Raw genomic sequence first — 11,949 nt, 5'->3', positions numbered from 1 at the left:
GACTTTGAGTACTAGCTCTGGTTCTGATTCTAGCTTCTTGCTAATGCACACCCAGGGAAGCAACAGCTGATGCCTCAACTACCTGGGTCCCTGTCACCCATTTGGTGACTTGGGTTGAGTTCGGGGCTCCTGGCTTTAGCCTGGTCTAGTCCCAGCTGTTGCAGGCACCTGGGAAGTGAACCAGCATATGGACGATCTCCTCCCCTCATCTCTCAGTCAATCTGCTTTTCAAATACAATGAAAATAAATAAATAAAAATTTTAAATAAAAATAAGAACAGGAAGCTGCAGGGAGAGACAGTCTTCTTTTTCTTTGTTGTTTTCCATTACTCAGAGGACTGGATTTTACCAGCCATATGGAGGTAAAATACATCCCTGTAGCTTCTGGGCTTTAATGGGAAATGAGACAGCTGCTAAAGCCAACACCATCAAATGGCTACATCCTCAGTGAAAGTGTGTATGAGGAAATTTCACCTGACACTGAAAGGAGATAATAAGGAAAATTGTCCATTTGGGCTTCTCCTGTCAGTGTTGAAAACCTCTGTAAAGAAGTTGAAACCTCAGCTCTACACTCAAGTTTTTTAGGCCCACTATTCTACATAAATATTTGTTTCCTTTTCTTTTTCTTATGTATGAAGGGTCTGTAAAAAGTTTATGGAAGTGCATATTATTAAAAAAAACTATGTATATATTTAAAAATATTTTTACCAAAATGAACTTATCTTTGAATTCCATTTTCAACAAATTTTTGAGGGTACTTTCATATGATTTTTATGAATCTATTTTACAGTTACAAACTGGGAACCACTTAGGTGCATTTTTGCTTATTTCCCCCCAGTTAATGTTCTGCATCATAAGTGTTTTAAGCTATTTTTATTTATTTTAAAGGCAGTGTGTGTGTGTGTGTGTGTGTGTGTGAGAGAGAGAGAGAGAGAGAGAGAATATCTTCCATCTACTGGTTCACTCCCCAAATGGCTGTAACAGCCAGGGCTGGGGCAGACCAAGGCCAAGAGCCAGGGGATTCTTCTGATTCTCTCACTTGGGTGCAGGAGCCTATCTTCCACTGATTTCCTGGGTACATTTGCAGGGAGCTGGATCAGAAGTGAACCATCCAGTACTCAAACTGGTGCTCATATTTTATGCTGGCATTGCAGGTGGTGGCTTTATCTACTGCACTACAATGTTGGTCCCACATTATCAGCCTTAAATTTGTATCCACAATGAATAATAAATGATCAGCAAAACCCTTCTTGTTTCATGCAAGAAAAGCATGTGATTTGACTGTAAGTCCATCCATGGTGAAATGTTAACATGACTTTTAGGCCGGCGCCGCGGCTCACTAGGCTAATCCTCCGCCTTGCAGCGTCGGCACACTGGGTTCTAGTCCCGGTCGGGGCGCCAGATTCTGTCCCGGTTGCTCCTCTTCCAGGCCAGCTCTCTGCTGTGGCCAGGGAGTGCAGTGGGGGATGGCCCAAGTGCTTGGGCCCTGCACCCCATGGGAGACCAGAAGTACCTGGCTCCTGCCATCGGATCAGCGCGGTGTGCCGGCCGCAGCACACTGGCCGCGGCAGCCATTGGAGGGTGAACCAACGGCAAAGGAAGACCTTTCTCTCTGTCTCTCTCTCTCACTGTCCACTCTGCCTGTCAAAAAAATAAATAAATAAAAATAAAAAAATAAAAAAATAAAAAATAAAAAAATTTCTTTAAAAAAAAAGAAATGTTAACATGACTTTTATATTGCATTGTCGTTCTAGAGACACAAACATCTCTTGTATCCTAATTTGATTATTCCAGCAATTTGCCCCCTGTCAGTCTCAATTAGAAAGAATAAACAAAGCTTTATTGAGAGTCTATGAGTTATAATTAAATTCACTCGTCCAATGATTTGAACTGGGGACTGATTGTTGAGATTGATTGATTTATTCTACTTTTTTACTTTTTAAAAAACTAAAAGGCACAGATTTCATGTACTTCATATATTCAGCTTTAAGACTATAGTGATATTTACCATTCTGCCTTCCCCCTCTCCCTCACTCCCATTTTATTTTATCCAAAGATCTACTTTCAATTACCTTTATGCACAGAAGATCAAGTCTATAATAGTCCCCTCCTGCCTGCCTGCCTGGCCTATCAGTGTGGCAGCAGCGGTAGCAGCAGGTCCCTCCCAGACTTGGCCCAGGGAGGCGGTAACACATGGCTGCCATGGCAGCCATGAGCACACCCCAACCTACCCCAGCCCGGCCTGGAGGCTGCCACCACTGTGCCAGGGCCCTGCTGCCATGGGCATGCAGGGCTTCCAGGACTACATCGACAAGCACTGCCAGAGTGCTGTGGTGCCAGTGGAGGTGCAGAAGCTGGCCCAGGGCAGCTTGGTGGGCGGTGGGTGGCAGCAGCCCCCACAGACCCTGCTTTGCTTGCCTGTGAATGCGAATGACTGCCTGCATTGCCTATACAGCGCTTCTACACTGACTGGGTTAGCGGCAGCCAGTGGAGCCACATGCTCAGCTACCTAGAGGTGCTGGCCAAGGCCTACTCTAGGGGCAACATCGAGCTGCTGGTGTTCTTCAATGGCATGCTGGAGAAGATGCAGCTGCAGGAGTGGGTCAAGTGGCAGGGCAATGAGTGCCAGATGGTGCAGCAGATCATAAGCTGCCACCCAAGGTCTGGTTCCTGCTGCCCCTCTGCATGGCCCACTGCATCTGCCTGGTGCTCATCCGCTTCCATGTCAAGGTCGCACAGAGCATTGAGGATAACCATCAGGAGGTGATTGGCTTCTGCAGAGAGAATGGCTTCCACGGCCTGGTGGCATAGGACTCTCACTATGCCCTGTGCAACATCCCTTGTTACTTCAGTGCCCATGTTCTCAAACTGAGCTGCAAGGGAAAGAGCCTTACCATGAGCCAGTACCTGATGTACGAGATTGCCAAGCAGCTAGACCTGAATCCAAACCGTTTCGTGTTTTTGCTTCTCTGCTAGGAAATCACATTCTACCTGATGAGGATCTGGCATCATTTCATTGGAATCTGCTAGGTCCTGAACATCCACTAGCCTCACTAAAGGTCCAGGCCCAGCAGCTGGTCTTGCCACCCTGTGATGTAGTGAACACAGCTGTCTCCGACTACATCCACAACATTCAGGACAGCTCTGACCTGGATGCCATAGCTAAAGATGTTTTCCAGCACTAATAGTCTAGAGCAGGTGACAAAGTTACTTGATTTAAGAGAGCAATTAGATATTACTCAGCAACTACTAAGCCTGTGTCATTTCACCCACCACATTACTTAGACGGACCAAATCCAAAATTTCTTGTGATGCTGCTGCCCTATGTTCCCCTCAGATGCTCAACATTCCACAGACCTCTATGCAAGTGAAGCCCATGGCCCCACAGGTGCCTGGCCCAGGGGGCACCCCGGGCCAGGGATCATACCCCTATGGTCTGGACAGGAGCGGGAAGGCCCTGGTGGAACAGAACAGCTACAGCAACATTCTGCATGAGGGGAAGCATATGCTGCTGTACGAGCGCTCCTCACCCATTAATCCAGCCCAGGGTGGCAGCCCCAACCATGTGGATTCTACCTACTTCCCTAGTTCTTCCACTTCATCATCTTCAGACAGTGATGAGGGCAGTGCAGGGGCAACAAACCACATCAGCGGGAATAAGATTGGCTGGGAGAAGACAGGAAGCCATGCAGAACCTCAGGCATGGGGGGATGCAGGAGACCAAAGGCAGAAAGTTCACCCACTGCCTCTTCAGGAAGCCAGACAGTGTAATGCAAAGGGAGTCAGATGGGCACAGTCCAGCTGAACCTGTGGCTCCTGTTGATGCCCACCAGGAACCACATGGACATCACTACCCCTCCCCTGCCCCTATTGCACCTGAGGTGCTAAGAGTGGCTGAGCACAGGCACAAGAAGGGGCTGATGTACCCCTGCATCTTCCATGTCATGACCAAGGGTGAAATCAAAATTGCTGTTTCTATTGAAAATGAAGCCAACAAAGACCTGCCTCTGGCCACCCTTCTCTATAGGCCAGTTCATCAGTATGTTTACAGAGTCCTGTTAAGCTTGGCAGAAAGCAGAAAAAAAACTGAGAGACTTGCTTTTAGAAAGAACAGACTTCCATCAGAATTCTCGCTGGTGATCATTAAGGGATGGGCAGCTTAGAAAGGGAAGTCTCCTCAAACTCCAGAACTGATGGAAGCCCTGGCCTTCAGGGAATGTACCTGCCCTACTTGAAGAGGCTTTGGCTGGGCAAGGCAGTGGAGGACAAGAACCGCAGGATGAGGGCCTTCCTGCCTGCATGCGGTCAAACACTCCTGCCATGCTGAACCCTGCCAAAGTGCCCACCCACCTCATGGTGCTCTGCTGTGTCTTACAGTATATGGTGCAGTGGCCAGGAGCTTGAATACTGCAGCATCAGGAACTAAATGCCTTCCTGGCCCAGTCGCTGTTCCCCAAGCTCTATGAGCCAGATCAGCTACAGGAGCTCAAGATTGAGAACCTTGACCCCCAAGGGATTCAACTGTCAGCTCTCTTCATGAGTGGGGTGGACATGGCGCTATTCATAAATGATGCGTGTGGACAGCCCATCCCCTGGGAGCACTATTGTCCACGGATGTATTTTGATGGGAAGCTCTTCCAGTCCAAGCTCCTCAAAGCCAGCCAGGATATGTTTATTGTGCCAGTACCAGGCTTTTTATATATAATATATAACCACCCTGTGGTATGTCTTGAAATATGGTATTATCCTTGTTGTTTAAAATTGTTTCATATATTTGGGGTCTCATGTTTACATGAATTCAAGCATCATTTTTCCTGTAGATTTATAATATCACAATTGATTTTAACATTACCATGGTTTGTATTATGACATTAAAATGAAAGTTTATCACAATATATTATGACCACAGAGATTTTTTGATTATAATTCAATGATGGTTCATGATATCAGAATTGATATGATATCACAATAGTGGTTTTATACATCACTATCATGGTTTAGGACACCATAATTATGAATAAACAATGGAAAGCTTATGACACCACAATTATTTTATTACATCACAACTGAATATGACATCACAATGTTAGGTTTATTTATTACATCAATATATATATATATATATTTTTTACTTTCAAACTTTTATTTAATGAATATAAATTTCCAAAGTACAGCTTATGGATTACAATGGCTTCCCCCCCATAACGTCCCTCCTACCTGCAACCCTCCCCTTTCCCATTCCCTCTCCCCTTCCATTCACATAAAGATTCATTTTCATTTCTCTTTATATACAGAAGATCAGTTTAGCATACATTAAGTAAAGATTTCAACAGTTTGCTCCCACACAGAAACATAAAGTGAAAAATACTGTTTGAGTACTAGTTAGAGCATTAAATCTCAATGTACAGCACACTAAGGTCAAAGATCCTACATGAGGAGTAAGTGCACAGTGACTCCTGTTGTTGACTTAACAAATTGACACTCTTGTTTATGGCATCAGTAATCACCCTAGGCTCTTGTCATGAGCTGCCAAGGCTATGGAAGCCCCCTGAGTTCACTGACTCTGATCATATTTAGACAAGGCCATGCTCAAAGTGGAAGTTCTCTCCTCCCTTCAGAGAAAGGTACCTCCTTTTTTGATGACCCATTCTTTCCACTAGGATCTTACTCGTGGAGATCTTTCATTTAGGTCTTCTTTTTTTTTTCCCAGAGTGTCTTGGCTTTCCATGCCTGAAATACTCTCATGGGCTTTTCAGCCGGATCCGCATGCCTTAAGGGCTGATTCTGAGGCCAGAGTGTTGTTTAGGACATTTGCCATTCTATGGGTCTGCTGTGTATCTCACTTCCCATGTTGGACCATTCTCTCCCTTTTTTATTCTATCAGCTAGTATTTGCAGACACTATTCTTGTTTGTGTGATCCCTTTGGTTCTTAGTCCTATCATTATGATCAATTGTGAACAGAACTTGACCACTGGGACTAGTGAGATGGCATTGGTACATGCCATTTTGATGGGATTGAATTGGAATCCCCTGGTATGTTTCTAACTCTACTGTTTGAGGTAAGTCAGCTTGAGCATGTCCTGAATTGCACATCTCTTCCCTCTCTTATTCCCACTCTTATATTTAACAGTGATCACTTTTCAGTTAAGTTTCAGCACTTAAGAAGGATTGTGTATTGATTACAGTATTCAACCAAAAGTATTAAGTAGAACAAACAAAAAAAAATACTAAGAGGGATAACATATCAAGTTGCTCATCAACAGTCAGGGTGAGGGCTGATCAAGTCACCGTTTCTCATAGTGTTCATCTCACTTTAACAGGTTTCCTTTTTGGTGCTCAGTTATTTGTCACCTATCAAGGAGAACAAGTGGTATTTGTCCCTTTGGGATTGGCTTATTTCACTCAGCATAATGTTTTCCAAATTCCTAACAGGGACCACTTTTCAGTTAAAATTTAAACACCTAAAATAATTGTGTGTTAATTACAGAGTTCAACCAATGGTACTAGAACAAAAAAATACTAAAATGGATAAAGTATTACATTGTACATCAACAGTCAGGACAAGAGCTGATCAAGTCACTGTTTCTCATAGTGTCCATTTCATTTCAACAAGTTTCCCTCTTGGTGCTCAGTTAGTAGTCGCCGATCAGGGAGAACATATGATATTTGTCCCTTTGGGACTGGCTCAATTCACTCAGCATGATGTTTTCCAAATTCCTCCATCTTGTTGAAAATGACAGGGTTTCATTGCTTTTGTCTGCTGTATAGTATTCTATGGAGTACATGTCCCATAATTCCTTTATCCAGTCTACTGTTGATGGGAATTTGGGTTGGTTCCAGGTCTTAGCTATTGTGAATTGAGCTGCAATAAACATTAATGTGCAGACAGCTTGTTTGTTTGCCAATTTAATTTCCTCTGGGTAAATTCCAAGGAGTGGGATGACTGGGTCGAACGGTAGGGTTATCTTCAGATTTCTGAGGAATCTCCAGAATGACTTCCATAGTGGCTTAAACAGTTTGCATTCCCACCAACAGTGGGTTAGTGTCCCTTTTTCCCCACATCCTCGCCAGCATCTGTTGTTGGTAGATTTCTGCATGTGAGCCATTCTAACCGGGGTGAGGTGAAACCTCATTGTGGTTTTGATTTGCATTTCCCTGATTGCTAGCAATCTTGAACATTTTTTCATGTGCCTGTTGGCCATTTGGATTTCCTCTTTTGAAAAATGTCTATTGAGGTCCTTGGCCCATCTCTTAAGTGGGTTGTTTGTTTTCATGTTGTGGAGTTTCTTGATCTCTTTGTAGATTCTGGTTATTAACCCTTTATCTGTTGCATACTTTGCAAATATTTTTTCCCATTCTGTCGGTTGTCTCTTCACTCTCCTGACTGTTTCTTTTGCAGTACAGAAACTTCTCAATTTGATGCAATCCCAATAGTTGATTTTGGCTTTGACTGCCTGTGCTTCTGGGGTGTTTTCCAAGAAGTCATTGCCGGTACCTATATCTTGCAGGGTTTTTCCAAAGCTCTCTAATAATTTGATGGTGTCAGGTCATAGATTTAAGTCTTTAATCCATGTTGAGTGGATTTTTGTGTAAGGTGAAAGGTAGAGATCTTGCTTCATGATTCTGCATGTGGAAATCCAATTTTCCCAGCACCATTTATTGAATAGGCTGTCCTTACTCCAGGGATTGGTTTTGGATCCTTGATCAAATATGAGTTGGCTGTAGCTGTTTAGAATGATTTCTGGTGTTTCTATTCTGTTCCATTGGTCTATCCATCTGTTTCTGTACCAGTACCATGCTGTTTTGATAACAACTGCCCTGTAGTATGTCCTCAAATCTGGTATTGTGATGCCTCCAGCTTTGTTTTTGTTGTACAAGAATGCTTTAGCTATTCGAGGTCTCCTGTGTCTCCATATGAATTTCAGCATCATTTTTTCTAGATCTGAGAAGAATGTCTGTGTTATTTTGATTGGTATCATATTGAATCTATAAATTGCTTTTGGGAGAATGGACATTTTGATGATATTGATCTTCCAATCCATGAGCATGGAAGATTTTTCATTTCTTGGTATCCTCTTCTATTTCTTTCTTTAAGGTTTTATAATTTTCATCATAGAGATCTTGAACATCCTTGGTTAAGTTTATTCCAAGGTATTTGATCGTTTTTGTAGCTATTGTAAATGGGATTGATCTTAGAAGTTCTTCCTCAGCCATGGCATTGTCTGTGTATACAAAGGCTGTTGATTTTTGTGCATTGATTTTATACCCTGCTACTTTGCCACAATCTTCTATGGGTTCCAATAATCTCTTAGTAGAGTTCTTTGGGTCCCCTAAATAAAGAATCATAGCATCTGAAAAGAGGGATAGTTTGAGTTCTTCCTTCCCAATTTGTATCCCTTTAATTTATTTTTCTTGCCTAACAGCTCTGGCTAGAACTTCCAGAACTATATGGAATAGCAGTAGTGAGAGTGGGCATCCCTGTCTGGTACCAGATCTCAGTGGAAATGATTCCAGCTTTTCCCCATTCAATAGGATGTTGGCTGTGGGTTTTTCATAGATTGCTTTGATTGTATTGAAGAATGTTCCTTCCAAACCCAGTTTGCTTAGAGTTTTCATCATGAAAGGGTGTTGTATTTTATCAAATGCTTTCTCGGCGTCTATTGAGATAATCATATGGTTTTTCTTCTGCAGTCTGTTAGTGTGGTGTATCACATTGATTGTTTTGTGCACATTAAACCATCCCTGCATACCAGGGATAAATTCCACTTGGTCTGGGTGGATGATCTTTCTGATGTGTTGTTGCATTCTATTGTCCAGAATTTTATTGAGGATTTTCGCGTCTATGTTCATCAGGGATGTTGGTCTGTAATTCTCTTTCAGTGCTGCATCTTTTGTTGGCTTAGGAATTAAGGTGATGCTGACTTCATAGAAAGAATGTTAGGTTTATTTATTACATCAAAATATATTTTAACATCACCATGAACATCATGATTTTTAATGACATTGCAATTGATTACCATGAGACATCATGATGAAAGTTTATGATATATCAAAATTTTACATCACAGTAGTTGGTTTGTGATATCATAATATTGGTTTATCTTACCATAATATTGGTATATGACATCACATCAGTTTTTTTAAAGATTTATTTATTCATTTGGAAGAGTTCACAGAAATAGAAGGAGAGGCAGAAAGAGTGAGGGGTCTTCCATCCAGTGGTTCACTCCCCAATTGGCTGAAATGTCCAGAGCTGCACTGTTCTGAAGCCAGGAGCCAGGAGCTTTTCCTGGGTCTCTCATGAGGGTGCAGGGGCCCAAGGACTTGGGCCATCTTCTACTGCTTTCCCAGGCCATAGCAGAAAGCCAGATCAGAAGTGGAGAAGCTGGGACTTGAACCAGTGCCCATATGGGATGCCAGCACTGCAGGCAGTGGCTTTACCCACTAAAGCCCCGATTTTTAAAGATTTATTTATGTATTCATTTGAAAGTCATAGTTGCACAGAGAAGGAGAGGCAGAGAGAGAGAAGAAGAAGAAGAGGAGGAGGAGGAGGAGGAGGAGGAGAAGGAGGAAGAAGAAGAAGAAGAAGAGAGGTCTTTCATTCACTGGTTCACTCCCCATCTGGCTGCAATGGCCCGAGCTATGCTGATTCAAAGCCAGGAGCCAGGATCTTCCTTGAGGTCATCCACTCAGATGCAGAAGCCCAAGGACTTTCCACTTTCCACTGTTTTCCCAGGCTATAGCAAAGAGCTGGATTGAAAGTAGAGCAGCTGAGATTCAAACCAGCGCCCATATGGGATGCTGGTACTGCAGGTGGTGGCTTTACCTGCTATGCCACAGCACCATCCCTTTGAAGTTGATTTTTAACATGTATTTAACATGTACAGTTAGGACTTCACATTTTATCATTACAGAACAATTGTGGTTGTATTAAATCACAATTGATTTTGAATTGCAATAGTTTTTGTGAGTTCATAGTTCATTATGACAGAGTGGTAGGCTTATGATATCACAATATGGTTTATATAACCAGACTGATTTTGATGTTGTGAGTTTCTGTGACTCCACAATTGATTGTGACAATGACAGTTGATTTTAATCACAATGATTTTGAATTCACAGTTGTTTTAGGACATTGTATTTGATTATGATAGCCCAATGGTACTTTTATGTACAATTACATCAAAGTGGAAAGATTACAAGGTTCCAATTTTTCTATAACTTCACAATTATGACATCACAGTTTTAACACTGCAATGTCAAAATTATGGTTTACTACATCAAAATTGATTACAATTTCAGAAGGGATTTAATGACAACATCAATGATTATGACAATGGTAGCTTATGACGTAACAATCGTGTCTAAGGTTATCACGTTATTTTGCTTTCACAATAACATTTTGATGTTACAATAATAGATTTATGAAGTCACAATTTTTATGTTTTGATGTTATAACACCACAATATTTATATCAAATTGTATTTTATTAATCTGAATTCATTAGGACATCACAATGATTAACATGACTTCACAATTGATTATGATATCTCAATGATTTTTACAATACAATTGATTATGGAATAGAAATCATAGGTTTATGAGATTATAATGGTTTTTATGTCATCAAAATAGATTTGAATTTACAATGATACCATGACATCAATTGAAACTTCATAATGATTGTATTTCCTCTTAATGTCATAATGATTTTATGATTTCAGAGTTCATTAAAATATGACAGTTGTTGGATATGACATCACCATGCTTGGTTTATGGCATCACATTTGTTTCTGAAATCATCTTTATGACATCACAATTGATTATGACATGACAACATAGCTTTATGACATCACAATTGAACTTATGTCATCATAACAGATTGTTTTTTCTGTCATCAAAATTTATTATAACATTATTGATTATACAATATAAAGGTGGTTTATGACTTCAGAATTGATTATTGCACAATGATAAATTTATGAATTCAGAATGCTTTATGACTTCACCATTGATTATGACATCATGGTGGTGGGCTTGTGAAATCACAATGCTGTATATGAAATCACAATTGATGATACTCTAATAGTGTTTATTGCATTATAATTGATATGACATAATAATAGTAGGTCTGTGATATTGCAATGGCATTATGACTTTACAGTTGATCAATAATGACAACACTTTTTTGTGCAATTAAAATGTTGGATCATGACATCAATGGCTTTTCTGTTTCACAGTTGACTATGATATCAAGATTTTCATTATGGCATCACAAATGATTATGAGAATACAGTGGTATTTTCATTATAGTACATTGGTTCTTGTAATTTTTCCTTTGCTTATTATATCACAATGGTTTTATGACAACATATAGTGGCTCATGTTATTAGATTGATAATGTAACAATGGTAGGATTATGGTAAAATAATCTTGTTTTATCACATCTCCATTGATTATGACATCACAAGGCTTTCATGATATCACAATTGCTTATGCCATAACAATAGTGGTTTAAAACATCACAATTATGATGTAACAGTTATATTTTTATGAAATCAGTGGTTTTTGGCTACATCGTTGATTATGACATCAGAAGAAACAGCTGCTGACATTACAGTGGTTATTTTATGGATTCACAATATTGGTTTAGGCATCAGTGATTTTTACAATATCATTATTGATTATGACATCATAATGTGAATTATGTTATAATTTATTCTGACATCAAAAAGGATAATTTGTGACACTGCAATTGTGTTTTACATAATCAGAATTGTGATTTATGCCATTAGTTGATTATTGTATCTCAATAGTTGATACTGCAATGCTTTGATGGCTTCACACATAACTACAACAACAGAGGTTGGTTTATAACATCATGGTGATATATTTAAGGCATCACATTATTGGCGTATGACATCTCAATGATGATTATGACATCAGAGT

General features: G+C 40.6%; 1 pseudogene; it reads left to right on the top strand.

Moving 5' to 3' along the window:
* Nucleotides 1-2,278: 2,278 nt before the first annotated feature.
* On the top strand, nucleotides 2,279-11,703 carry LOC149120463 (constitutive coactivator of PPAR-gamma-like protein 1 pseudogene; annotated as a pseudogene).
* The last annotated feature ends 246 nt before the right edge of the window (nucleotides 11,704-11,949 follow it).

Source organism: Oryctolagus cuniculus, chromosome 19, assembly GCF_051225735.1.
Source record: "Oryctolagus cuniculus isolate XC-2025 breed Fujian yellow rabbit chromosome 19, ASM5122573v1, whole genome shotgun sequence".
NCBI classification, from domain to species: Eukaryota; Metazoa; Chordata; class Mammalia; order Lagomorpha; family Leporidae; genus Oryctolagus; species Oryctolagus cuniculus.
This window is presented reverse-complemented; position numbering and strand designations above follow the sequence as displayed.